Source organism: Phoenix dactylifera, chromosome 3, assembly GCF_051530095.1.
Source record: "Phoenix dactylifera cultivar Ajwa chromosome 3, Ajwa_hap1_PhDact_Kaust_v1.1, whole genome shotgun sequence".
Lineage (NCBI taxonomy): Eukaryota > Viridiplantae > Streptophyta > Magnoliopsida > Arecales > Arecaceae > Phoenix > Phoenix dactylifera.
In genome coordinates, this window is record NC_143192.1 from 12,643,301 (window position 1) to 12,669,403 (window position 26,103).

Genomic DNA, 26,103 nt, shown 5'->3' on the forward strand with positions numbered 1-26,103 from the left:
CTTTGGAAAAGGAACTCTCTAGCCAGAATATTTAGGACGTTTCCTGCACTCGTTGATCTTATGACCGCACTTCTTACAGTAGTTGCATTGAATAGTAAGGTTAGAAGATGTGGGCTCTTCGGCAATGAGCTCACTCAGCGCACTCTCTAGAGTCGTTAAGTGAGAATGATGCAATAAAGCAACACAAGTGCTTTCAAAGTCATTCCTGATAGCAATCAAAAACTGAACCAAACACATAACATCTCGATATGCTACAAACTTCTTGACATCTTCAGGATCGGTCAGTTCGAGCTCACACAAAAAGAGTTGATCCCAAACATAATTCATCTAAGAAAGAAATCAGTAATAGACTGACCTGGTTCCTATCACATGCGATGAAGTTTGGTGGAAAGTTGATACTGTTGAGAGATGTCGGCTTTGTTATACCAATGTGCCAGTAGATCCCATGCATCTTTGGCATTTTCAATCTTGTTAAGAGTATTGCTAATGGAGGCAACACTTGTGTTGGAAAACTAGGAAATGATTCTAAAGTATGGCTTTTTCGGTTAGCGAGATTGTTGTAGCTCTTTCTCTTCTTTCTCGAGTCTGTGCTTGGCACTTGTAACAAATCTTCAAAGACGATATCCGCGAAGCTACATGCTGATAAGTGCATAATAATTTATAATTTAGTTATCTTTCCATAGCACTTATCAATGTTCTTAAACTGATAAATACGTATTTTACCATAAAATTGAATAATCGTTGAAATAAATTTACAATGTGGTAAAAAGAAATAATAATAATTCTTTTCTTAAACCAGATTCTGAACTTGTTCTCTCTTGGTTGCAATCTTTCATGAAAACTACAGAAAAACATATAAGGAGATTGTGTTGACTCGGCTAAGGTTATAATTAAATGGGTTTTGGTCCTGATTAGATTGAAAGTTATAATTGTATGGAAAATATTTGATTATCCTTTTTATTAAGTCATGGTCTTAGTTTTGACCGGTCGAGTTCGATCTGAAGCAGCTTAGCAAGTGGTGCAAAAATAAAACTGTTCTCCCAAGTGCAGGAGAATCGCACAAGTAGTATAACTCGGAAGTCCGAGGTCGATTCCTCAGGGAACGATCTATAGATTATTAGCGTAATTTTTAGTTGATCTTCAAAAATTAAAAGCAGAGAATAATAGATAATGAAACAACGTTCAAGAATATAGAGAAGGCTAGGGATCTGGATTCCCCCTTGATAATGTTATTTTCAATAATTAAATTTTTGCGATTCTTGATTAAGGATTAATTAGATAGAATAGTTCTAAGCATGGAATATATACTTTGGAAACATGAATTCAACATTCAAGTATTTATCGTGCCGGTTACGTCTACGATAAATCAAAAATCGAAACAACCCATGCATCAATAAATATAAACCGTACAAGATCTATCTAACAAATAAGTATGCAAGAACCAAGAGCATATAATAGATGTAAATCAAAGAAAATAATCGTTCAGAATTTACTTTAAGAAAGCAAACTATCAAGGGTTCTTCCATCACCCTTGACCAAAGGTGTTAGCCTCCCATTACAAAAACACTAGCCTTTCCCTCTCTTATTCTTTTTTTTTTCTTTTTCTTTTCGGAAACAGGGCATACCCTGTTTCCTTCTTCTCTTTTCCCTCAACCGCAACAGCCGGCTCCCTGTTCTTCCTCCTGTTTTCTTCTTCAAATCGGAGCCTTCCCCCTCCCCCGGATGCCCTTCTCTCTTAGCCGAGAGGGAGCTTTATAGATAGTATCCGATCCCCCCTGAGCGCACGCGGTGAAGATGGGCGGACGGAGAGGAATCTCGGACATTGATCATGGCTGGGAGGATGCTGGAGAGGGTGGTTGATCATGGGAGAGGCGATCGCGGGATGAGCGGACGAATCGGAAGCTGGACTTGCGTGGGATCGACGCTCGGATCACGGTTGACGCGTTGGGAGAACCTATGAATGCGGAAGAGGTGTGGCTGAAGAACGGGATGCTGGGAGCTTGATACGGGCGGAAGCGGACGTTGGGATTGTGCATGGGAGCTGGTCACGGAAGGCTGGGAGGCGCTGATCTCGGCTGGAATGGATGGGAACATGGGAGAAGGCTGACACGGTGGACGGGATGCTGGGAAGTTTCACGGGTTCGGGTGGAAGAAGGAGCTGATCGCGGAAGGAGGAGGCTTTGATCACAGTTGCTGCGACGTTGGAGCTGAAACGGGTCCGGAAGCATCAGATGCAGACGTGGATGGTGTTACGGGCTTTTGGATACTCCTGGATGATGAAATTAGACCCTTAGTGGATCCATCTTGCGCTGCCTCCGTATGGCTGCCATGTGTTCCTGTGCAAGTGTGCTTGACCAGGTTTAATTCTGTTCCAGTGCAATCAGGCTAGAAGTCAACCAAATGCACATTTAAACTCTGATTTACGATAATCTGTGCCAAATAAAATATAAAATTAATGCAGCCCTTTTATCATTATTTGTTAGCAATAATATTAATTTAAGCAACGTGTATAACGCACTTTTGTGCTCTCATCATACCCCCCAACTACGCTTATTGCTAGTCTCTAGTAATTAACGAGCAAACAATAATGAGAGCACAAAAGGTGTGGTCTAACCTATGACTTTTTATTGAAGCTAAAAACACAAAACTAAGATACGTACCCACTTTCGTAGGACATCACGATTGCACTTAGCTCGTGCAACAAGCCGTTAAACCCCTAGGTTACCCTAGCGGACGAGTGTTGTCTCGTGAGGGTTTGTAGAGATGTTACCCACAAACATCATGAATGATATGACATGAGGTCCTAAATTTTAAGCTAATACTCATGTAACTAATATATATTTTTAAGCATGGCAACTATCAAAGCAAGGAAAATATGAAAGTGTAGTGTGCATAAAAGAGTATGACTTTCTTAGAGCACTAATACCTCCACCACAACATAGCACTGCTTGAATTTTTAGGTGCACTACTCAAGTTCACAAGTGTTTACTACAGTTTATTAGGGCCTGATCCATCAAATTTTCGGAATATCTCATGTTGTCTAAAATTGTCAAGAATGGTTCGCATAAAAAGAAGGAGCTATCAATCCCAACTAAATATCCAAATTACACAAAGGTCCAATACAATGGAGTCAAACCAGCCATTACCACATGTCACTGGGTTCAGCCCGACCAACCCTATTCATGCTCTTTTTTTTTTTTTTTTTTACCAATGGTGATTATAATAGTCCAACCCCCTTAGGCTCTAGCAAGGTCCATGTAGCGAGTTTTCGGCCAATGACTCCTGATCAGTTGGCTCAAGGCATTAGGTGAAACACCCCTCGGGCTTAATTACTCGAACCAGACTACGCCACGAGGTAAGACTTGTCATCTCCTCATTTATTTATTTATTTATTTTAAATTTTTTTTTTCAAGATAGGGAAGGTAAACTGAACCATATAATGTGACTGCAACGTGACTATAGGTCAACCAAGGTCGGAACATAAGGCACTTAGATGATCTAGCCGGGGTATTCAATCTCTATCTTTATGTGAAAACCAAATCAAGAACCTTATAGTACGGACAAGGATACTCGTACTTCTTTTACAGATATGGCTTAATAAAAATGCATTAAACAAATGTGAACTCCTGAGGCCTTCCTATAATCATTAAATACATGTGCGGGGATCTAATAATAGGTCTCTGATCAGTCATAGTACGCATGTATTCCTTGCCTTAATAGTTACACAAACTCAATAAAAATACATGTGCATTTGCTTAGAAAAGAATGCAATTTTTTTTTTTTCAAAATACTTCCCTCCCCCCAACTTAAACATTGCATTGTCCTCAATGCAATAGATACAAGAAAGCTATAATGAAAGACAGTAGAGAAAATAATATTGAAGAGAAGAAGAATACCTTGAGCTGTTGATATCCAGAAAATAAAACCTACAAAACTAGAAAAATAATCCTAACTAATATACACATACCTTTGCCTTCATGCTCAGTCATAAGAAGGCTCCCCCAAGGAAAAGGAGTCCTCTTCATCTACAAAATTCTCAAGAAAAGGTTTTAACCTATGTCCATTTACCTTAAAAATTCTACCATCCCGTGGATTCTCAATCTCAACCGCCCCATGTGGAAAAATAGTTTTTATAATATAAGGACCTGTCCATCTCGATCGCAACTTACCAGGAAATAGATGTAAGCGGGAATCATATAAAAGAACTTTTTGCAAAGGTTCAAAAGATTTTTTTAAAATTGATTTATCATGTAAGATCTTCATTCGTTCTTTGCAAATTTTAGCATTGTCATAAGCATCTCTGCGAATCTCATTAAGCTCGTTTAATTGCAATTTTCTAGCTAGACCGGCATCTTGTAAATCAAAATTCAATTTTCTAATTGCCCAATACGATTTATGTTCTATTTCTACAGGGAGATGACACGCTTTTCCATAGACTAGCCGGTAGGGAGACATGCCAAGAATGATTTTGTATGCAGTACGATAGGCCCATAATGCATCTGATAGTTTCAAGGACCAATCTTTTCGTGATGGGTTCACAGTTTTCTCTAAAATACGCTTGATCTCCCTATTGGCTAATTCTAATTGGCCACTAGTTTGCGGGTGATATGGGGTAGCAACTTTGTGGATGACACCATACTTTTTTAATAATGTCTCAAAAGGCTTATTACAAAAGTGTTTTCCACCATCACTAATTATGACCTTAGGCATCCCAAATCGTGAAAAAATATTTTCTTTTAAAAACTTTAGGACGGGTTTGTGATCATTGGTCTTACAAGCGATAGCTTCTACCCATTTGGATACATATTCGACCCCAACTAAAATGTACTCATATCCAAAAGACGGTGGAAATGGGCCCATAAAATCGATGCCCCATATATCAAAAATTTCAATAGCAGTAATGGGCTGAAGAGGCATCATTTGCCTACGAGTTAGACTCCCAATACGTTGACATGGATCACATGTCCTGCAGAACTCGTGGGCATCTTTGAACATAGTGGGCCAATAGAAACCACATTGCAAAACTTTTGCAATAGTTTTCTTAGAGGCAAAGTGTCCACCGCAAGCATCAGTGTGGCAGAAAGAAAGTACACTTTGTATATCATGATCCGGTATGCATCGTCTAAAAATTTGGTCATTGCAATATTTAAATAAATAGGGTTCCTCATAGTAATAATTCCTCACTTCGCGCAAAAAAAATTTTCTATCTATCGACCCCCAATGCTCCGGAATCCGGCTTGTAACAAGAAAATTTACAATATCTGCATACCATGGTATACTAGAAAGTGCAAACAACTGCTCTTCAGGGAATGAGTCCTTGATGGAAAACTGTGGCACTGAATCATGAAAAACTAGCCGTGATAAATGGTCAGCAACCACATTCTCTACTCCCTTTTTATCTTTAATAGTGATGTCAAATTCTTGGAGTAGAAGTATCCATCGTATTAAGCGTGGTTTGGCCTCTTTCTTGTCCAGCAAATATTTTAACGCTGCATGGTCTGTGAAGATAACAATAGGAGCACCAAGGATATAAGAGCAAAATTTATCTAAGGCAAATACTACTGCAAGCAATTCCTTCTCGATGGTGGTGTAATTCATTTGAGCATCGTTTAAGGTTTTGCTTGCATAGTAAATGACATATGGCTTATTATCCTTGCGTTGTCCTAGGACAGCTCCTATCGCATAGTCGCTAGCGTCGCACATAATCTCAAAAGGTAATGACCAATCAGGTGGTCGCCCAATGGGTGCAGTGCTAAGCATAGACTTCAACTTTTCGAATGCCTCCTGACAGGTTTCAGTCCAATTGAACGGTGTATCAAGGGATAGGAGATTACATAATGGTCGAGATATGACACTAAAGTCCTTGATGAACCTCCTATAAAATCCGGCGTGACCCAAAAATGATCTAACATCTCTAACCGTCTTGGGTGCAGGTAGCTTAGCAATTAAATCAGTCTTAGCTCTATCTACTTCCATGCCCTTCGATGAAACATATGTCCTAAGATAATTCCCTTTGGCACCATGAAGTGGCATTTCTCCCAATTCAGTATCAAATTCTTTTCCATACATTGAGCTAAGACAGCTTGTAAATGTGATAAGCAATCATCAAATGTATCGCCAAAAATGGAGAAGTCGTCCATGAACACTTCCAAAAATTTCTCGTTCATGTCTTCAAAGATGCTGAGCATGCATCTTTGGAATGTTGCAGGTGCATTACACAACCCGAATGGCATTCGTCGGAAAGCAAATGTGCCAAAAGGACAAGTGAAGGTAGTCTTCTCTTGATCTTCCGGTGAAATTTCAATTTGATAATATCCCGAATAGCCATCGAGAAAATAATAGAAATCATGCCCTGCAACCCTCTCCAATACTTGGTCTAGGAAGGGTAGAGGAAAGTGATCCTTTCGTGTGACCAAATTCAGCTTTCGGTAGTCAACACACATGCGCCAACTCGTCGAGACACGAGTTGGAACTAGTTCACCTTGTTCATTTTCTACTACCGTCAAACTCGATTTCTTAGGAACGACTTGAGTAGGGCTTACCCACTTGCTGTCGGAAATTGGGTAAATAATACCCACGTCAAGCAACTTGAGGACTTCTGCCTTAACCACATCTCTCATTGTAGGATTTAACCTTCGTTGCATTTGCCTTGTGGTTTTGGCATTGTCCTCCAAATATATCCGGTGCGTGCAAATTAAGGGGCTAATTCCCTTCAAATCGGCAATAGACCACCCTAAGGCTTCTTTATGATTCTTTAAAACATCAATTAATTTTCTTTCTTGGGTATGATCAAGTCCAGACGAGATGATTACAGGAAAAGCATCTTCGGGTCCAAGAAAAGCATACTTAAGTTCCTTTGGTAAGGGTTTCAATTCGAGCTTGGGTGCTTGCTCATGGGATGGTACTATTTTCACCTCTCGAGGCGACAATCTCTCAAATTCTCCTACTTTTGGTCTCCACCCATTGACCATCTTGATATCCAGATTATCCACAATAGGTGTGACTGACAAATCATCATCATTGGTTCCATTAGGACACCAATCAATTAAGCTATCATTGAATGGGTCGTTAATTGCTTTAGCTAACAAATAATCTTCTGCGATGGTTTCAACCCAATCAACCTCCTTACTCTCTTCGGGATCATTGGGTTATTTGCACACATTAAAAATGTTCAATTCTAAGGTCATGTTACCAAAAGAAAGCTTCATGACGCCATTCCTACAATTTATCAATGCATTAGAAGTTGCAAGGAATGGACGTCCTAAAATGACCGGAATCTGAGACTGTGAGTTCGAAGCCGGATGTGTGTCCAATACAATAAAATCGATAGGAAAGTAGAACTTGTCTACTTGGACTAATACATCCTCGAAAATTCCCCTTGGAATTTTAACTGACCTGTCAGCTAATTGCAAAGTGACGGAGGTTGGCTTCAACTCACCTAAACCAAGTTGCTCATATATAGAATATGGCAACAAATTCACACTCGCCCCTAAATCTAACAATGCTCGCTCTATCCTAAAGTTGCCTATGATGCATGAGATGGTTGGGCAACCTGGATCTTTATATTTAGGGAGAATATTGTGCTGCAAAATAGCACTCACATTTTCAGTTAAAAATGCCTTCTTCTTAACATTTAATCGGCGCTTAACAGTACACAAGTCCTTCAAAAATTTGGCATATGAGGGTACTTATTTAATTGCATCAAGAAGAGGTATGTTGATCTTTACTTTTTTAAAAAGCTCAAGAATTTCAGAATTAGGTTCGAGCTTTTGCAACGGCTTTAACCGTTATGGAAAAGGTGGAGGAAAAGGACATTCAACTTTCTCGGTAGAAGTTGGGACCTCAACTTCTTCTTTGTCCCTTTTATCGGCTTTGGGAGCATCAGAATTAGAAGTGATCTGCGGTCTCAATGGGACGGTCTGATTAATGACTTTTCCGTTACGCAAAGTCATGATGCTTTTTGCATGTTCTGTATGCGAACTAGAAGGAGCCGTATTATTACTACCGTGCACTTATGGATTAGGTTGGGGTTGAGCTGGAAGCTTACCCTTCTCTTGGGTACTTAGGACGGTAGTCAACATCGACAATTGGTTCCTTATATCTTCAAAATTTCGAGTATTTTGAGCATTGATATTAGCTTGACCTTGTAGAAAAGTTTGTATAGATTGCAAGGTATCCTCAATATTCGGCTTCTGAGAGGGGGTGATGCAAAAGTAGGATGTGCAGGTGGAGGAGCTGAATGGTGTGACTATTGAGGATGATCATTTCTCCACCTAAAATTTGGATGATTCTTCCAACCATGGTTATAGGTATTCGAGTATGGATCGTTATAAGGCTTTTGGTAGGAGTTCATAGCATTTGCTTGATCGTGTAAGACTTCCTTGAATGCCGGTATGGTGGGGCAATCTGTAGTAGTATGACCCGACATATCGCAGATACCACAACACTCGTTTCTAAGCTCTATAGTCTTGACAGGCTCAACCTTCCTAAGCTCAATTTCTTCTACCTTCCTAGTGAGGGCTGCCATTTTAGCGTGAAGATCATCCTCAGTTCTGAGGTTGTAAAGGCCTCCCTGTACATAGCTAGTAGGCTTAGGCAAAGACTTGTTGTTTCTATCCCCGTTATCCCAAAGTTGGGCAGTCTCAGCAAGGGAATCCAAATACTCCCATACCTCATCAGGTTGTTTTTCTAAAAATCTACCATTGCACATGGTCTCTATAAACTGTTTCAACTGTGGCGATAAACCTTCATAAAAGAAGCTAATGGTTCTCCAAGTTTCGAACCCGTGATGAGGGCATGAGAGAAGAAGGTCTTTAAATCTTTCCCAACATTCATAAAATGTTTCATTATCTTTTTGTTGGAAATTGCTAATATGTCTTTTTAAAAAGTTGGTCCTTTGTGTGGAAAAGAACTTCTTCAAAAATTCTCTCTGCATATCTTGCCAATTTCTTATTGATCTAGGTCGCAAAGAGTTTAGCCATGTTTTGGCCTTATCCTTTAGAGAGAAAGGAAACAATGTCAACTTGAGGACATCCTCGGTGACATTTGGCACTCTAAATGTAATGCTCAATTCTTCAAAATCCTTTAAATGAAGATACGGACTTTCGGACTCTAACCCATGAAACTTGGGCAGCAATTGGATTACCCCTAGTTTGATGTCAAAATGTCCTACATTATCAGGAAAAATTATGCATGAAGGCTGACTAGTCCTAGCCGGTTGTAGGTATTGTCTTAGAGTCATAACATGGGGTTCTCGTTCTCGATTGTGGTGACTCCCCGCATCTTCATTTAAATCAGCCATCTCACAAGGTGTGAGATACTGCGAAGGAATTTTAGGGGTATGTCCTAAGGGATGATCTAAAGTTGTACGACTTAATCGACCAGTGTCGTCCCTATTCCACTTTAGCATGCAAAATATTTCCCTCTCTTTTTTTCTTTTTTTTAATTATAAGTACCAACTAAAGATAACCTAAAACGACACCCTAAAACAAAAATCTATTCACAATCAAACATGCAACAAAACATTACACCTCACTTTCTAATATTTTTCTTAAATTTCTAGACAGCGCCTAACTGGTTTGAAGAGGGCACCAAAGCCTCCAATCCGGTTTAATGAACCGAGTTGACCAGGTAAGCTCCCAGGTAAGTGGAGGGGTCACGATGCGTTCGCAAAGGTCCCACTTAAAACCCACTTGCCTCGAACAGATGAACTGTCTCCCTTATAGGGACAAAGCTTGCCTAGACATCAACTAAGCCACAGAGCGAAATTGGTGCAACTTTCGGTGGTCTTCGTCCTATTAAGCTCGAATGTCCTTAGGGGCCAACGTCTAGTTGATTTTAGTTAAGCTTAGGATATTTATGCACTGGGGTGATTTTTGGGCTAAGGACGAGTGATGAAATCCCGACCTTATCTTTTTAAATGGGTTCAGCCCTTAGAATATTTTATGCTGATGCCTTATACTATATGCAACAATCAAGAGATTTTTTTTTAATGTTTTATGACATGACATTAAATTTCATTGAATAGGTGATCAAGCAAATTATTTATTTATTTTTTTTTAAATTTTATGAGTTGAAGTCTGAAATTTGAAATTTGAATTTTGAAATTTAAAATTTTTAAAATTTTAGGTTTTTCCTCTTTTTTTTATTTTTGAATAATCACCCTTGATCTTTTCTTAAGGTTTTTTTTTCTTAAATTTTCAATTAGCAACAAGGGTTAATGAGATATGATAACAATAAAATTCTAATTCTAAAAAAAAAAATTAAATGCAGAAAATTTAAAATAGAAAGCAGCAAGGTTTCGTATTAATCTGATGGTCTTAAAAATGTCAGAATGTCAATCAGACCGTTCAGATTATCGAACAATGTGTCTTACACTAGCTGACCAAATGTGAGTCCAATTAGACGGCTAATTTCTATGATATCAGAGTTTGATGTAGACTATGTAGGGAATGAAAATAGTAGTAAAGATTTAATTTTTTTTTTCAAAAGAAAAAGACTAACTACTAAGGTAAAAATTAAATCTAAAATTATACTAATAACTCAGCCATTCCCCGGCAATGGTGCCAAAAACTTGGTGCAAAAATAAAACTGTTCTCCCAAGTGCAGGAGAATCGCACAAGTAGTATAACTCGGAAGTCCGAGGTCGATTCCTCAGGAAACGATCTATAGATTATTAGCGTAATTTTTAGATGTAATTTTTAGTTGATTTTCAAAAATTAAAAGCAGAGAATAATAGATAATGAAACAACGTTCAAGAATATAGAGAAGGCTAGGGATCTGGATTCCCCCTTGATAATGTTATTTTCAACAATTAAATTTTTGCGATTCTTGATTAAGGATTAATTAGATAGAATAGTTCTAAGCATGGAATATATACTTTGAAAACATGAATTCAACACTCAAGTATTTATCGTGCCGGTTACGTCTACGATAAATCAAAAATCGAAACAACCCATGCATCAATAAATATAAACCGTACAAGATCTATCTAACAAATAAGTATGCAAGAACCAAGAGCATATAATAGATGTAAATCAAAGAAAATAATCGTTCAGAATTTACTTGAAGAAAGCAAACTATCAAGGGTTCTTCCATCACCCTTGACCAAAGGTGTTAGCCTCCCATTACAAAAACACTAGCCTTTCCCTCTCTAGCCTTTCCCTCTCTTATTCTTTTTTTTTTTCTTTTTCTTTTCGGAAATAGGGCATACCCTGTTTCCTTCTTCTCTTTTCCCTCAACCGCAACAGCCGGCTCCCTGTTCTTCCTCCTATTTTCTTCTTCAAATCGGAGCCTTCCCCCTCCCCCGAATGCCCTTCTCTCTTAGCCGAGAGGGAGCTTTATAGATAGTATCCGATCCCCCCTGAGCGCACGCGGTGAAGATGGGCGGACGGAAAGGAATCTCGGACGTTGATCGTGGCTGGGAGGATGCTGGAGAGGGTGGTTGATCACGGGAGAGGCGATCGTGGGATGAGCGGACGAATCGGGAGCTGGACTTGCGTGGGATCGACGCTCGGATCACGGTTGACGCGTTGGGAGAACCTGTGAATGCTGAAGAGGTGTGGCTGAAGAACGGGATGCTGGGAGCTTGATACGGGCGGAAGCGGACGTTGGGATTGTGCACGGGAGCTGGTCACGGAAGGCTGGGAGGCGCTGATCTCGGCTAGAATGGATGGGAACGTGGGAGAAGGCTGACACGGTGGACGGGATGCTGGGAAGTTTCACGGGTTCAGGTGGAAGAAGGAGCTGATCGCGGAAGGAGGAGGCTTTGATCACAGTTGCTGCGACGTTGGAGCTGAAACGGGTCCGGAAGCATCAGATGCAGACGTGGATGGTGTTGCGGGCTTTTGGATACTCCTGGATGATGAAATTAGACCCTTAGTGGATCCATCTTGCGCTGCCTCCAGATGGCTGCCATATGTCCCTGTGCAAGTGTGCTTGACTAGGTTTAATTCTGTTCCAGTGCAATCAGGCTAGAAGTCAACCAAATGCACATTTAAACTCTGATTTATGATAATCTGTGCAAAATAAAATATAAAATTAATGCAGCCCTTTTATCATTATTTGTTAGCAATAATATTAATTTAAGCAACGTGTATAACGCACTTTTGTGCTCTCATCAGCAAGAATTAAATTTAAATGACAATGGGCTCAAGGACAAGTCAACCATCATAACCCACCTCAAATCCAAAGTCAATTCCCAACCAATTCCTTACCAGCCTTCATATAAAATTTATAAATTGAAAAAAAAAGATAATTAATATAATAAAATAAATAAAAATAATTTTGGGGAGAATCACTGGATTCACTGTTCATATGAACAGTATCCCGTAAAAACACTATTCATATGAATAGTGGGAAATAATATAATAAAAAAATATATATAAATAAATAAATAAAATTGTTTCATTGTTTATCTCCTTCCTCCCTCTATCTATTCTTCCCATGATCTCGCCTCACAGAGCGCCCCGCTGCCCGTTCCAGCCACGAGTCCCACGCGGTGCAGCCAGATCCAGATCCTCCGCCTCCTCTTCCACCCGTGATGCCTCCGGCGTCTCCCCGTCGATCCCGCGGCCAGCCCTCTTCCCAGCATCCGAGATCCAGCTCTTCTGCATCAGCCCGTTCCAGTCACATCCAACGAGCACACAGCGAGCAGCTCCTCCGTCTTCTCCGAGATCCGGCCGTCCGCGTTCCTCCCATTGATTCCCAGCTCCAATCCCTGTGATTCAGCCTTCACCGCGATCCCAGCCGACTGCATTCAATGAGACGGTAACCCAGCTCCTTCCGGATCGGCACCCGCTTCGAGCTCCATCTTCGCCCGAGATCATTCCCAGCATCACGCCCTCCTCCTCTCTCGGGATCCATCGCTGGTCTTCGGCGAGCTATAAGAGGAAGACGAAGAAGAGAAAAGAGGAGGAGGGAGCTCGGTTGTGGAAAAACAGGGGAGACCCTGTTTCGGTGAAGAGAAGAAGAGAGCCGAACCAGAGAAAAGAAATAAAAAAAAAAGAGAGAAGGGGGGAGGGAAAGAGAATATTTTGTGATATTTTGGGAATGATGGGAGGTGAAGGCTTTCTTTTGAAGATGGGAGGTCGTCCGGAAGCCATGCTCGGCTAAACGTCTAGTCTAGGGCTGGATGAAGCCCTAGCAATGTATCAGGCCATTGTAGTTCTTACTTTCTTTATTATTTTGGAGCTTGTTTAAATTCTTATCTTCAATGAAATATTTCTTTTATGATGTTTAAACCTTGAGCATGCCACTTACTAATCATGTTTGCTAAAGTAGTCTAAGATGATTCATGCCTAGGAAGATGAAGTGTGCTGCATCCTAGATTAGCATACTTAGGTAGACACTTCATGCTACACCAAAGATGGATCTTCCTAGCACTCTTTATGCTTTTATTTTAAAAGGCTTGTAGCCAATTTGCATGCCTCTCCAAAAGATAAAAATTAAGAACACAGTCCCTAATGCAATGTTACGCGGTGGATTCCAAACCCTAGATCTATTTACGTTGATAAATTTCAATTCGTACTCATAGATTAATTTAGTTAAATCAAGTTAGCACATCCTTCTTCTTGATTTATTTTTAAAAGAAAAATAACTTATTCTTCAATCCCTGTGGACCGACACCCATAATCACTATCCTACAGGATACGTGCTATTGCGTGGTTTATTTTTGAAATTGAAAGAACCGATCAATTTTTGGCGCCGTTGCCGGGGATTGCTAGCATAGTTATTTTTCCTATAATTAAAAAAAATTTAATTAATTAAAAACAAACTTTCAAAATATATATATATAATAAAATAAAAAAAAATATTTTCTATTATTGTAATTTTTTTTATCTCCTTTTTCTCTTCTACTATTTTTTTTTTATTTTTCTTTTGGTCTTATTTGATCAGGAATCGAAGAGGAGATCTGGGCTATCAAAAATGAATGCTTTAGAGGTTTGCTTAAAAAAATTTAAATTGCTGCGGAAATTTCCTTTGGTAACCTCTAAACCTTTCTTATTTAAATTAATTATTAGCTTGAAATTTTGTGGTGATTGTTTGATTTTAATTTTAGCAAAAGTGTGAATGCATGCTTGATACACATACACAAATTAATCCGCACATAGTAAGGGCAATCACCCCAACAAGATAAGAGCCAGACTTCATCACCGGACTCTTGCCCAACTTAGGTGAACTCAATCTCACATAGTGTCACTTTAATTAAAATCAATTAGACGTTGGCTCCTAGGGACATTCGAGCTCAATAGGACGAAGATCACCGAAAGTTGCACCAATTTCGCTCTGTGGCTTAGTTGATGTCTAGGCAAGCTTTGTCCCTATAAGGAAGACAGTTCATCTGTTCGAGGCAAGTGGGTTTTAAGTGGGACCTTTGCGAACGCATCGTGATCCCTCCACTTACCTGGGAGCTTACCTGGTCAACTCGGTTCATTAGACCGGATTGGAGGCTTAGGTGCCCTCTTCAAACCAGTTAGGAGCTGTCTAGTGATTTTAGGACAAATACAAGGATTGATGTGTCTATCTTTTATTGCTTGCTTGACTGATCAAGTACTAGTGTATGCAAGGAAGTCGTTCTAGAGTACGTGACCTATTACCTTTTGACCCTGAAATAGAACGGACCCTTAGAAATATTCGAGCTAAGATCAGAACAATAGAATCATCCCCACCTCCTGAGATGGCTGAAGAACAACCCAAACTCCTGAGGGAGTACTTTGCTCCCACCATTTACACTTCCCCATCTTGCATTCGATTACCTGAAGTAGCAGCTGTACAATATGAAATAAAATCTAGTGTGATCCAAATGCTCCCATCTTTTTATGGGCTCACCAATGAAGACCCATATAAACACCTAGATGAATTCCTTGAGATTTGCACCACTGTCAAGATTCAGAACTTTACTGATGATGCTCTAAAACTTAGATTATTCCCCTTCTCCCTTAAAGATAGAGCTAAACAATGGCTGAATTCTTTAGAAGCCAACTCGATTCGTTCTTGGGATCAAATGCAACAAGATTTCCTTAAAAAATACTTTCCCATAGGAAGAACAAAGCAGTTTAGACGTGCCATTACAAGCTTCTCCCAAACCGAGGGAGAAGAATTTCATGAAACTTGGGAGAGATTTCAGGACCTAATCCATAAATGCCCTCATCATCAAATACCTAAGTGGCAGCTAGTGCAATGTTTTTATGACAGTTTGACTGAACGAAACCGTCAGATGATCGATGCCGCATGCGGGGGGACTTTCATGCTTCGAAATGAGCATGAAGCATGGCAACTTTTTGAAAATCTTAATGAAAACTCCCTCCACCATGCTTCATGTTCTCGTCAAGCACCCCCGAATTTTCAAAGAAAAGGGGCCATTTGTGAAATAAGTCGTTCTATGGACCTGTCTAGCAAGGTAGATGCATTGTCCCATAAGATTGACCAACTAATGATAGGAGGACATGTCGTTAGTTCTTCCCAAGCACAAGTATGTGCTATCTGTTCTAACCCATCGCATCCTATTCATGAGTGCCCCTCAGCACCCCAATTCCCCGAACTCGTGCAAGAACACATCAATGCTGCTCAAACACAACCCAGACCGGGTAATGATCCATTTTCCAATACATATAATCCGGGATGGCGGAATCATCCAAATTTTTCTTGGAGGCAGCAAGCTTCGAATACTACCCAACCCTACTCCCAAAATTTTCAAAACCCTCAGAATTTTCATCTCTACCGTCCCTCAAATCAATTTCAACACCCTCCTCCTCCAACCCAAAGAAATACAGCCTTTGAGGAGAAGGTGTTGACTGCCCTTCAAGGTTTGGAGGCAAACACACAACTATTGCACTCTCACATGCAATCAATTGCTAAGCTAGAATCCCAAATGGGTCAACTAGCCAATGCATTAAACAAGCGAGAGGAAGATAAGCTTCCAAGTTAACCAATGAGTAATCCTAGGGGACAATACGTGGCTCAAGAAACTCGACTAAATCATGAGCAAGCCAATGCTTTGACTACCCTAGGGAGTTGACGTATAATAGATAATAAGGTTCGGAAGGGTAACAATAAGGAAGGTGAAGAAGAGGAGAGGAATGTATCACATGAAAACCCAAAACCTTCTTCAGCTAGTCCACCATCTGCCACAACCCACATTCCAAAGGCTCCATTTCCTGAAGCACTTAATGCACCCTCTCCCTTTGGCAAGAAGGGAACTTCATTAGAAGAGATGATGGAGGTCTTCAAACAAGTTAAAATCAACCTCCCACTCCTTGATGCCATTAAACAAGTTCCCTCCTATGCCAAATTTCTCAAAGACCTTTGCACCCAAAAGCGGAAATCTAGAACACATGTGCCTAAAAAGGTCCTCCTAACTGAGCAAGTAAGTTTCATTCTCCAACACAACACCCCTCCAAAGTTCAAAGATCCTGGTGCTCCCACTATTTCCTGTGTCATAGGAAATAACTCCATCGACCGAGCACTCTTAGATCTAGGAGCAAGTGTGAATCTTCTACCCTATTCAGTCTATGAAAAATTTGGGTTGGGTGAATTGAAACCTACCTCGGTATCTTTACAATTGGCTGATCGATCGGTGAAGATGCCAAGGGGGATGATTGAAGATGTTCTTGTCAAGGTAGACAAATTCTATTTTTCAGTAGATTTTATCGTCCTTGACATGGAACATGTGCCCAACCTTAAAAAACAAATCTCTGTGATTCTTGGTCGTCCCTTTTTAGCTACAGCCAATGCATGTATCAACTGTAGAACTGGGGCAATGGATATATCATTTGGAAACATAAAAATTAAGTTGAATGTGTTTCATGCTGCTGACCAACATATGAGGAAAGACGAGTATTGCCTAATTGATGAAATGGATGATCTTGTAGAGAACGCCCTTCCCTATATCTTAGCAAATGACCCCTTAGAGGCATGTTTGGCCCATTTTGACATTGACAACTTTGATATAGACAAGACCGTAGAAGAAGTTAACATCTTGCTCGACAATCAATCTCCTATGAGTTTCCTTCCTTGGAAGATCCGACCTGAACCCCTTCCCCCCATTGCTAGCACACCACTTTGTCCTTCCATTGATTCTCCACCTAAACTTGAGTTAAAGCCACTTCCGACAACTCTTAAGTATGCCTTTCTAGGACCAGAAGATACCCTCCCTGTAATCATCGCGGCCAACTTATCTACTGAACAGGAGGGTAAACTTTTAAGGGTGCTAGAAGAGAATAAACATGTCATAGGATGGTCTGTAGCCGATTTGAAAGGGGTTGACCCCTCTATTTGTATGCATCGAATTCATCTCGAAGATGATGCAAAGTCCACCCGAGAAATGCAAAGAAGACTCAATCCTAACATGAAGGAGGTAGTCAAGAAAGAAGTGGTGAAGTTATTAGATGCCGGAATCATTTATCCAATTTCTGATAGTAAGTGGGTTAGTCCGACACAAGTGGTACCCAAGAAAGCAAGTATCACTGTGGTTGAAAATACGGAAGGAGAATTGATACAAACACGCACAACCACGGGTTGGCGCGTGTGTATTGACTACAGAAAACTTAATTCGATGACTAGGAAAGACCATTTTTCTCTACCTTTCATAGATCAAATTTTGGAACGGTTGGCTGGTCAAGGTTTCTACTGCTTCTTAGATGGTTATTCTGGATATAATCAAGTACCTGTTTACCCGAACGATCAAGAGAAAACCACTTTTACTTGCCCATTTGGGACATTTGCATATAGGAGGATGCCTTTTGGACTATGCAATGCACCCGCAACTTTTCAACGATGCATGATGGCCATTTTTTCAGATATGGTAGAAAACTTTCTAGAAGTGTTCATTGATAATTTCTCAGTTTTTGGCCTATCTTTTGACGATTGTCTGGATAATTTGACCTTAGTTTTGAAAAGATGTAAGGAGACCAACCTAGTATTAAGTTGAGAAAAGAGCCATTTCATGGTTCAAGAAGGCATAGTTTTAGGACACGTCGTGTCCAAGAGGGGCATAGAAGTAGATAAAGCCAAAGTGTTGCCCAGATAGACAACCCAAGAGGGGGGGGGGGTGAATTAGGTTTTAAAATAATTATTACAATCAAAATGTTTGTGGATAACTAATTAATACTTTTTGCAAGTTGATTAATTAGATGCTATGTGCAGTAAATGAAATGAAGGTAAGAGACAACAAAGCAATCACAAACACAAGGAATTTATAGTGGTTCGGAGCTAACCCTTGCTCCTACGTCCACTCCCCAAGCCTCACTTGGAAATTCACTATAACCCCTCGGATTATAGCCGGTTGTTTTACAAGCTCACAACCCAACTTGTTGTTTTACGAGGTCACAACGAACTCGGTCGGTTTTCCCAGGCTCACCGACTAGAACCGCCCGATTGTTTTTTCGGGATCACAATCAAACCCTTACACGTTGGTTTCAACCTAGGCTCACCAACAAACCTTTACACCCTTGATTCAATCCCCTGATTGAATCAAGTAAGGACCAAATGGATAGAAAAACAAACAGAAAAATATAGCTTCTAAACAAGCAGATATTCAGCAATATAAATAGGAGAGAAGTTAAGAGCCCTCAAACAAGTTTATGATGATGTAGAGGAGGGCTTCTTGAACTCTGGGTCTCCTCTTGAATGTCTTGAAGACTTGAAGGCTGAAGGAGACTTCTTTAATGCTGGGAAGAGTTGGTTGAATGGAGTTAATGGCCCTCTTCCTTCTTTTCCGTTGAAATCCTTTGGCAGATGAAGATTTTGTGTTTTCTTTGAAAGGAATATCACCTCTCTACCTTGCTACAGTCCTCTGTGGCTATTTATGCCATTCCCCACGGAAACTAGCCGTTAGACACAATTATCTAGCCGTTCTGCACATTCTGCACATCCTGACAATGTTTCCGTTGGGATCGGAGTCGACTCGTGCGGTCTGGAGTCGACTCGGCTACAGCAGGAGTCCACTCATGCTTTTCTGGAGTCGGCTCGGCAACTGTTCCGGATTTGAATTAAAGTGCTCTTCTCGACTGGGAGTCGACTCGACTTAACCCGGAGTCGACTCCCCAAAGTCTGGAGCTGACCTGGCACTTTTGGAGTCGGCTCATTCCAAGAAATCCATAGATGTATTCTTCAACTTTGCTCACTCGAGTCGACTCGGAAATTCTGGGAGTCGACTCGGCGCTCAGAGTCCGAACTCTCGAGCTTCTGTCTTTTGGCTCGTGCTGTCTTGGAGTCGACTCGAACTGTTTCGGAGTCGACTCGGCTCTCAGTATCCAAAAAACAGTCTTCTGTCTTTTTGGGGTAGCGCTGCCTTGGAGTCGACTCGGACTTTGCGGGAGTCGACTCGGCTCTCAGTGTCCGAAAGTGGCTCTCTGACTTTTGCCTTGTATCACACTGGGAGTCGACTCTCGCTTCCTTTGGAGTCGACCTGCCAACCATCGGAGTCGACTCGAGTTCCTCAGGAGTCGACTCGGCTCTCAGGGTCCAAAATAACTTCTCTGTCTTTCTGTCTATAACTCCCTAAAGTCGACTCGTACTACCCTGGAGTTGACTCGACATTATCGGAGTCGACTCGCGTTCTTTAGGAGTCGACTCGTTGACAGGTTTTGAGTTGGATCTTTCTGTTCGTCTGTCTGTTCTCAGTCGGAGTCGACTCGTAATGTACAGGAGTCGACTCGAGCCTGTGCCAGTGCTTCTGATACACTTGGAGTCGACTCGTAATCTTCCGGAGTCGACTCGAGTCTCAGACTTTGGTTCAAATTGACTTCTTAACTTATCCAAAATGTCTTGAACCAAATCTAGAGACACTTGACCATAAATTTACAAGAATTTCACTGAAACACTAGATTGAATTCATTAGTAAACATAAGATATACTCAAATGCTTTGAGCTCATCAAAATCAAATAGGGTTATAATCAATCAATCCACAATCTCCCCCTTTTTGATGATGACACTGTTGGAATTTGTATCCTAAATGTCAATCGTCAGCATATTGATGATTGAATTTTGTAAATGAATGGATAAATTAATAAAGTGTTATTTGGCATTATTCATCATTTCATCTTCAAATGAACTCTTATATGATGAAGTCCTTAGGACTTATGTTATGACAAAGGAGGATTTATCTTTGAGTCCTTAAACTTGTTTGCGACGAAATGATATGTTGTTACTAGGACGACAACATTATCGAGATTAGGTCGTTGTGTGACATATATATTGGTTGTCCTCTTAACCAAGGAGTGTGGAGACACTGGTATGCCACACAAGTGAAGTGTAAAAGTACATTTCACTAAACGTGACCAATTCCGGAACGCTCTACTGTCGAGAGATGTTCCGAGTGGATATGGGTATAAGTTTGGCCCTCTGACCTGAGACCGCAACCTGTGACTAGCAAGCAACTCACTGTACTTTGGTACCGGACTACCTGAATTTCTAATTCAGTGACGGAAGGTCACTGGGTGCAGTCAAGGACTTGCGTAGTCAGTTGTGAGTCAAGATGGAATTGACCCCTCCTGAAAACAGGAGATAATGTCTTGTGATTAATTTAGCAAAACCTTGGCCAGGGTAATCCCAGTGAGGAGTCACGGGATATCTAAAGTTAATCACATAATGGATGTACTAATTATAGGGTTGACAGTGAGCTCTAAGTCATCCTGGCATTAGGAGTCAAAGGGATTGAATTATACAGCAACCATAGTTCAGGGTTCCAGAATATTTGCTTCGCATATATTCGACCTATCCGGACGTCGGGTACCATTGCTAGATGGTCACATCGATTAGTGTAGAAAATTGTTCCTATACTACCGGCTTAGGTTCGAACCTATGAGGTCACATGCATAGAAGATTCCTGATTGATCAAGAAAGCTGATGAATGATTAAGAATCATTCAGGGGTAATTTGGTCAATTTGATTGGCAAATTATCTTATAAAATAATTAAAGTAATTATTGAAGGATTAATTAGTAATTAAATTACTAATAAACTCAATTTGATTGAGTAATTGTGCTAAGGATGAGCCAAATTGAATTGGATTCAAGTTTGGCTCAATCAGGGTTTTGACCTGATTGAATTAGGTCAGAACCAAAAAGAACTTAAGCTGATCAAATTAATTTTAAATTAATTTGTTCTTAATTGGGGATTGACCTAATTGAATTAGGTCCAACACAAAGTAATAATTCAATTTGATTGAGTTTGCATGAGCCAAAATTGAATTGGATTCAATTTGAGCTCAATCAGGGTCTGACCTGATTAGATTGGGTTCAACCAAATTGCTTTGTTTTAATTCGGGTTTGACCAAATTTGATTAGGTGCAACCCAAGGGGATTAGGCTCAGATGATGTGGCAATTATTGGTGACATGGAATTGGATTTCATGAATTTTAAATAAACCAAAATTATTGCATGGCACATGGACCCATTGCTTGACACATGGCGACATTGTTTGTTATTTGAATTTAAATTCAAACATTAAGCAATGTGTTAAATGATTTTAATCACTCAAACCATCAGCCAAGGTCGCGTCTGAGTTTTTGAATGGATTAAATTCGAATTTTAAGAGATGATTTCGAAATTATGAAGTGTTTTACCTTGCCGCATGGATTTCAAATTCCTTCCCTCTTGCACATGTGTTTAAAATTTGAATTTAAATCAGATTTGGTTGAGATCTGATTTGGGTTGTTCCTATTCCTTTGCATGTGCCAACTAAAAGAGGTTTTCTGAAAATAAATTTCGAATTTTGAATGAAAATTCGGAGGCCATTAAAAGGGGTCAAACATGGGCACCAAAAAGACATCCATTGCAGCCTTCTTCCTCACCCGCCTCCTCCTCCTCTTCTTCTCCATTTTAGATAGAGTTTTCAGGGTGAATATCTAGAAGATTCAAGATCAGATCTAAGTCCTCTACTTCCCTTACAAACCTCATCTCTATCTGCTTCAAGACGATTGATCAAGAGTTGATTGAATCCCGGCGGGCAGATTTCAGCTTTCAAGTGTTCTGCAGCTGCTAGCACTGTTGCGGAAGAAGATCCTTCAGGACTTCGCGTGTACTTCTCGTAGAGGCCATTCGTGTGCGTGGCTGCGAAGTCAAGAATCAGATTCACAACTTTCATCCATCATAAAAGGTATTAATCTAGCATTAATCATTTATTATGGTGTCAAGGTCTAGGTCCAATTCCCCGAGGTTTTACCCTCTTTTGGGGCTCCTCACGGAGATATCTCCAGAATCCATTCGATGGATATTCGGAGATTAATTAGAATAGAGTTCTTAAGTTTCAGATCTGATAGTTAATCATGCATAAAAGTTTTAGCATAATTGTTTAAACGATTTCGGCATAATCCTATGTGTTCTTAAGGTGCTGATTTCTAGATTTGATCTTGTAAGCATGCATGAATTAAATTGTTTGATTCGGTTTTTCCGATGCGTTTTAAAACTTAAAAAGAACTACGTATGGCTTGATCCCCCTTATGAAGGGGTACGTAGGCAACCCGATCAGGTTCAGCCATGGTTTTCAAAAAAAAAAAAAAATCAGCATGCTAAACACCGAAGAACCTAGGATTCACTTTCGGTGGTATCAGAGCCAGGTTTATGTTTAAACTTTTATGTTTTAATTCTTGCAATTAAATCTGAAATCATTAACATGTTTAGATTAGATCTAAAGTACTTTTTATGATTGATTTAATTGCTGATTATGCATGATTAAGTAGATCTGAAATTCTGGATGCATATGATGCATGTTTGTGTTAGGATTAGTAACATGAATAAATCTGAAATCATAATATTGTTTAGATTAGATCTAAATAAAGTTTATGATTCATATGATCTCTGATTTTAATGAACAAATCAGATCTGAAAATAAAAGTGAAAAAACAAATACATAAGATGTATGTTGTTTGTATTAATTCATGTTGTTATGTATATGTGATGCATGAACATAAAACATAATGACTTAAACATGAATTAAATCTGATTACATGTGATTAATTACAAAAACTCAGATCTGAAAATGTGTTTTAAGAACTGAAAGATTGTAATTAATATGTAATTAAAAAGAAATATGCAATGATCAAAACTTTCATAAGTCTAAACTTAATTGAGAATTAAGTGTTATGAAATAGAATTGTAACTCAATTAATTGACATTGCATAATTCTTTGGGCATATGGGTTAGCTTGAATCAAGTTCTTAGGATTGGGTTAGACCTAAGGTTAGAATCAAACATGGTCTAATTAGAGTTAATTGATCAAATCTAATTAAGTAGTAACTAGATTAGGTCAAGGAAACTCTAGGTTAAATACAATAGTTGTAGATTGATCAATTCCATGTCTTTGATTAGACCAAGATGAAACTTGATTTAGGCTCAGAGGTGTAGCCCGAGTCATTTGAGTAATCAAATCGAAATTGATTAACCAGTCGGTGTCTAAGGTAAGTTTGGCAGTTTTGACCGGTGGTTTTTAATTGGGAGCTACTCGCACTGATTCGTCTTTGTCGAGTTAATGGCATATCCCTTCCACCGATCTCACTTACCTGGCCGACATGGTCAATCACATTTTGATTGGATCACTTAATGATTCGAGTTAGCCCATGCCTTAAGGAAAATCAGTATGACTGATTTAGGTGTCTCCTTAACCGGTTTGAGTCTAATCTGATTTGGTGAAGTCAATGGGAGAAATTAGACTAACCGGATCTTCTCATCTATCCTAATTATGAAATCCTCTAAAATTATTAGGTCCTTAAAATGAAATGGTTATGGAGATAACTAGGTCATAGCCTCCCATTAAGTTGGGTGATAATGGGTTCAATGTTTTGATAATTATTGGAGGCGCCACACGCCTGGTACTTATCAAGCATTGGAATTGTCATTCAATATATGATGAGTTAAGTGTACCTTCAATAGGCGGTCAGGTGAGCCGAGCCACACTCGGGCTTGGTCGTCTATTAGTTGATTAGACTTAACCCTATCATTTAATGGTTGGACCTGACTAGGGTATTCGGTGGAGGCGCCACACGCCTGCCGGAAAATCTAGGGCAAAATCATCACTAGAAGTTGCTTGGTGAAGCAATTGGTTAAGAACCTACCAATAGGTGCATATGGGTTGGCCGAGCCACACTCGGGCCTATATGTGATCTATTGGGTTCTAGTGCCCACTAAAGAATTAGGAGTAATTTTTCGAATTAGAGGTAGAGGCTACCAATTTGTATAAAATAGTGGGAATACCTTTAGACTAAAGTCCAAGTCTATTGAGTTTAGTCAATTCATATACTAATAGCCAAATTTTCTTTTTATGCAGAAATGACCACTAATTTGTCACTTCGCTCATTGTTGGACAATGACAAGTTGACTGGTCCAAATTTCAATAATTGGCATAGAAAATTGAAAATAGTGCTGGAGCATGAGAGGATCCTTTATGTGATAACGGATCAAGCACCTGAGCAGCCCGCTGCTAATGCATCAAGATCGGCCAGAGACACTTATCAGAAGTGGCTCAGTGACCGGATCACTGTTCGATGCATTATGTTGGCAGCAATGAGTGATGAGTTTAGTAGGCGTTTTGAGAATATGCAGCCGGAAGATATCATTCAAGTGTTGAATGAATCATTCGGCGTTCCTGACGACGTTGAGAGGCATAAAACTAGTTGTGCCATCTTCAGCGCCCGAATGAAAGATGGGACCTCGGTAACTGATCATGTACTGTACATGATTGAGTTGATCGAGCGTCTAAGCTCTCTTGGCTTTCCCCTTCATGATCAATTGGGGAAGGATGCCATACTAAACTCATTGTCTGGATCATACCGTCCTTTTCTCACTCATTTTCGTATGACGAAACCTGTAGTGAATTATCACCAATTGTTGGGGTTACTACAGACGTTTGAGAATGATCACCAACTTCTTAAGAAGACGGTGAATTTAGTGGGAGGTTCATCCAAGGGTCGCTCCTTTAAGAAAGGGAAAAAGAAAAATAAAATCCAAAAGAAACAGGTGCACCATGCTCAGCCTAGTCAGAAAAAGAATAAAAAGGCTGATCAGAGCAAGGCGGAGTGCTTCTTCTGCAAAAAGCAAGAACATTGGAAGAGGAACTATCCTCTTTACATTGCATCCCTCGATCTGAACCGGCCTAAGAAAAGTGGGCAATCAGTTGCCAATCAAGGTACTTATATGATAACACCTTGCAATTTTTCTATTTGTGATAATTCGACCTGGGTATTGGATACCGGTAGTCCTTTTAATATTTGCAATTCGTTGCAGGGGCTACAAGTCAGTAAGAGGTTTGAAGAAGGAGAAAGGTTCCTGAATGTTGGAGATGGAAGACCAGTTCCAGTTCTAGCTTTAGGAATTCTTAAACTTGAATTCAGCTCTCATGTAAATGTCCTTAGTGATTATCACTATTGTCCAAGTTTTCTATTGAATATCATTTCTGTAGGCCTTTTGGCCAAAAATGGTTATGAAATATCAATAAAAAAGGATTATTGCAATGTCATTTGGAATGGTGTTGTTGTAATGAATGGAATTCTGAGTAATGGCATTTACATTTTGTCACAGCCTGTTCATGTAATGTATAAATCCAATAAGCGCCCTAGAATAGATAATGTCACGGATGTCTACCTTTGGCATCATATGCTAGGTCATATTAACAAGAATAGGATGAACAGGTTAAGTAAAGAGGGAATCCTTGATGTTAATGATTGTGAATCATTGACAACCTGTGAATCATGTCTTCTTGGTAAAATGACCAAATCACCTTTTACCGGAAAAGGTGAACGAGCCAGTGATTTATTAACCCTTGTACATTCTGATGTATGTGGGCCAATGAGCACAGATGCTAGAGGTGGGTATTCATATTTCATTACGTTTATAGACGACCTTTCTAGGTATGGTTATGTCTATTTAATGAGACATAAATCTGAATCATTTGAAATGTTCAAATTATATCGTAATGAAGTAGAAAAACAAACTGGAAAGAGTATTAAAACTCTTCGATCAGATCGAGGAGGTGAATACCTCTCCAGTGAATTTTTGACATATCTAGGAGAAAATGGGATTCTCTCCCAATGGACTCCTCCTGGTATACCACAATATAATGGTGTGTCAGAAAGGAGAAATCGAACTCTGTTAGACATGGTTCGATCCA

General features: G+C 39.8%; 2 non-coding genes across 2 annotated transcripts; one reads left to right on the forward strand and one right to left on the reverse strand.

The window, feature by feature from the left end:
* Positions 1–8,780: 8,780 nt before the first annotated feature.
* LOC120109396 (small nucleolar RNA R71) lies at positions 8,781–8,890 on the forward strand. Its single transcript, XR_005510292.1, has one exon. It is a non-coding gene; the product is annotated as a small nucleolar RNA R71 (small nucleolar RNA).
* A 6,163-nt stretch (positions 8,891–15,053) lies between these two features.
* LOC120109395 (small nucleolar RNA R71) lies at positions 15,054–15,159 on the reverse strand. The gene has a single exon (XR_005510291.1). It is a non-coding gene; the product is annotated as a small nucleolar RNA R71 (small nucleolar RNA).
* Between the last annotated feature and the right edge of the window lie 10,944 nt (positions 15,160–26,103).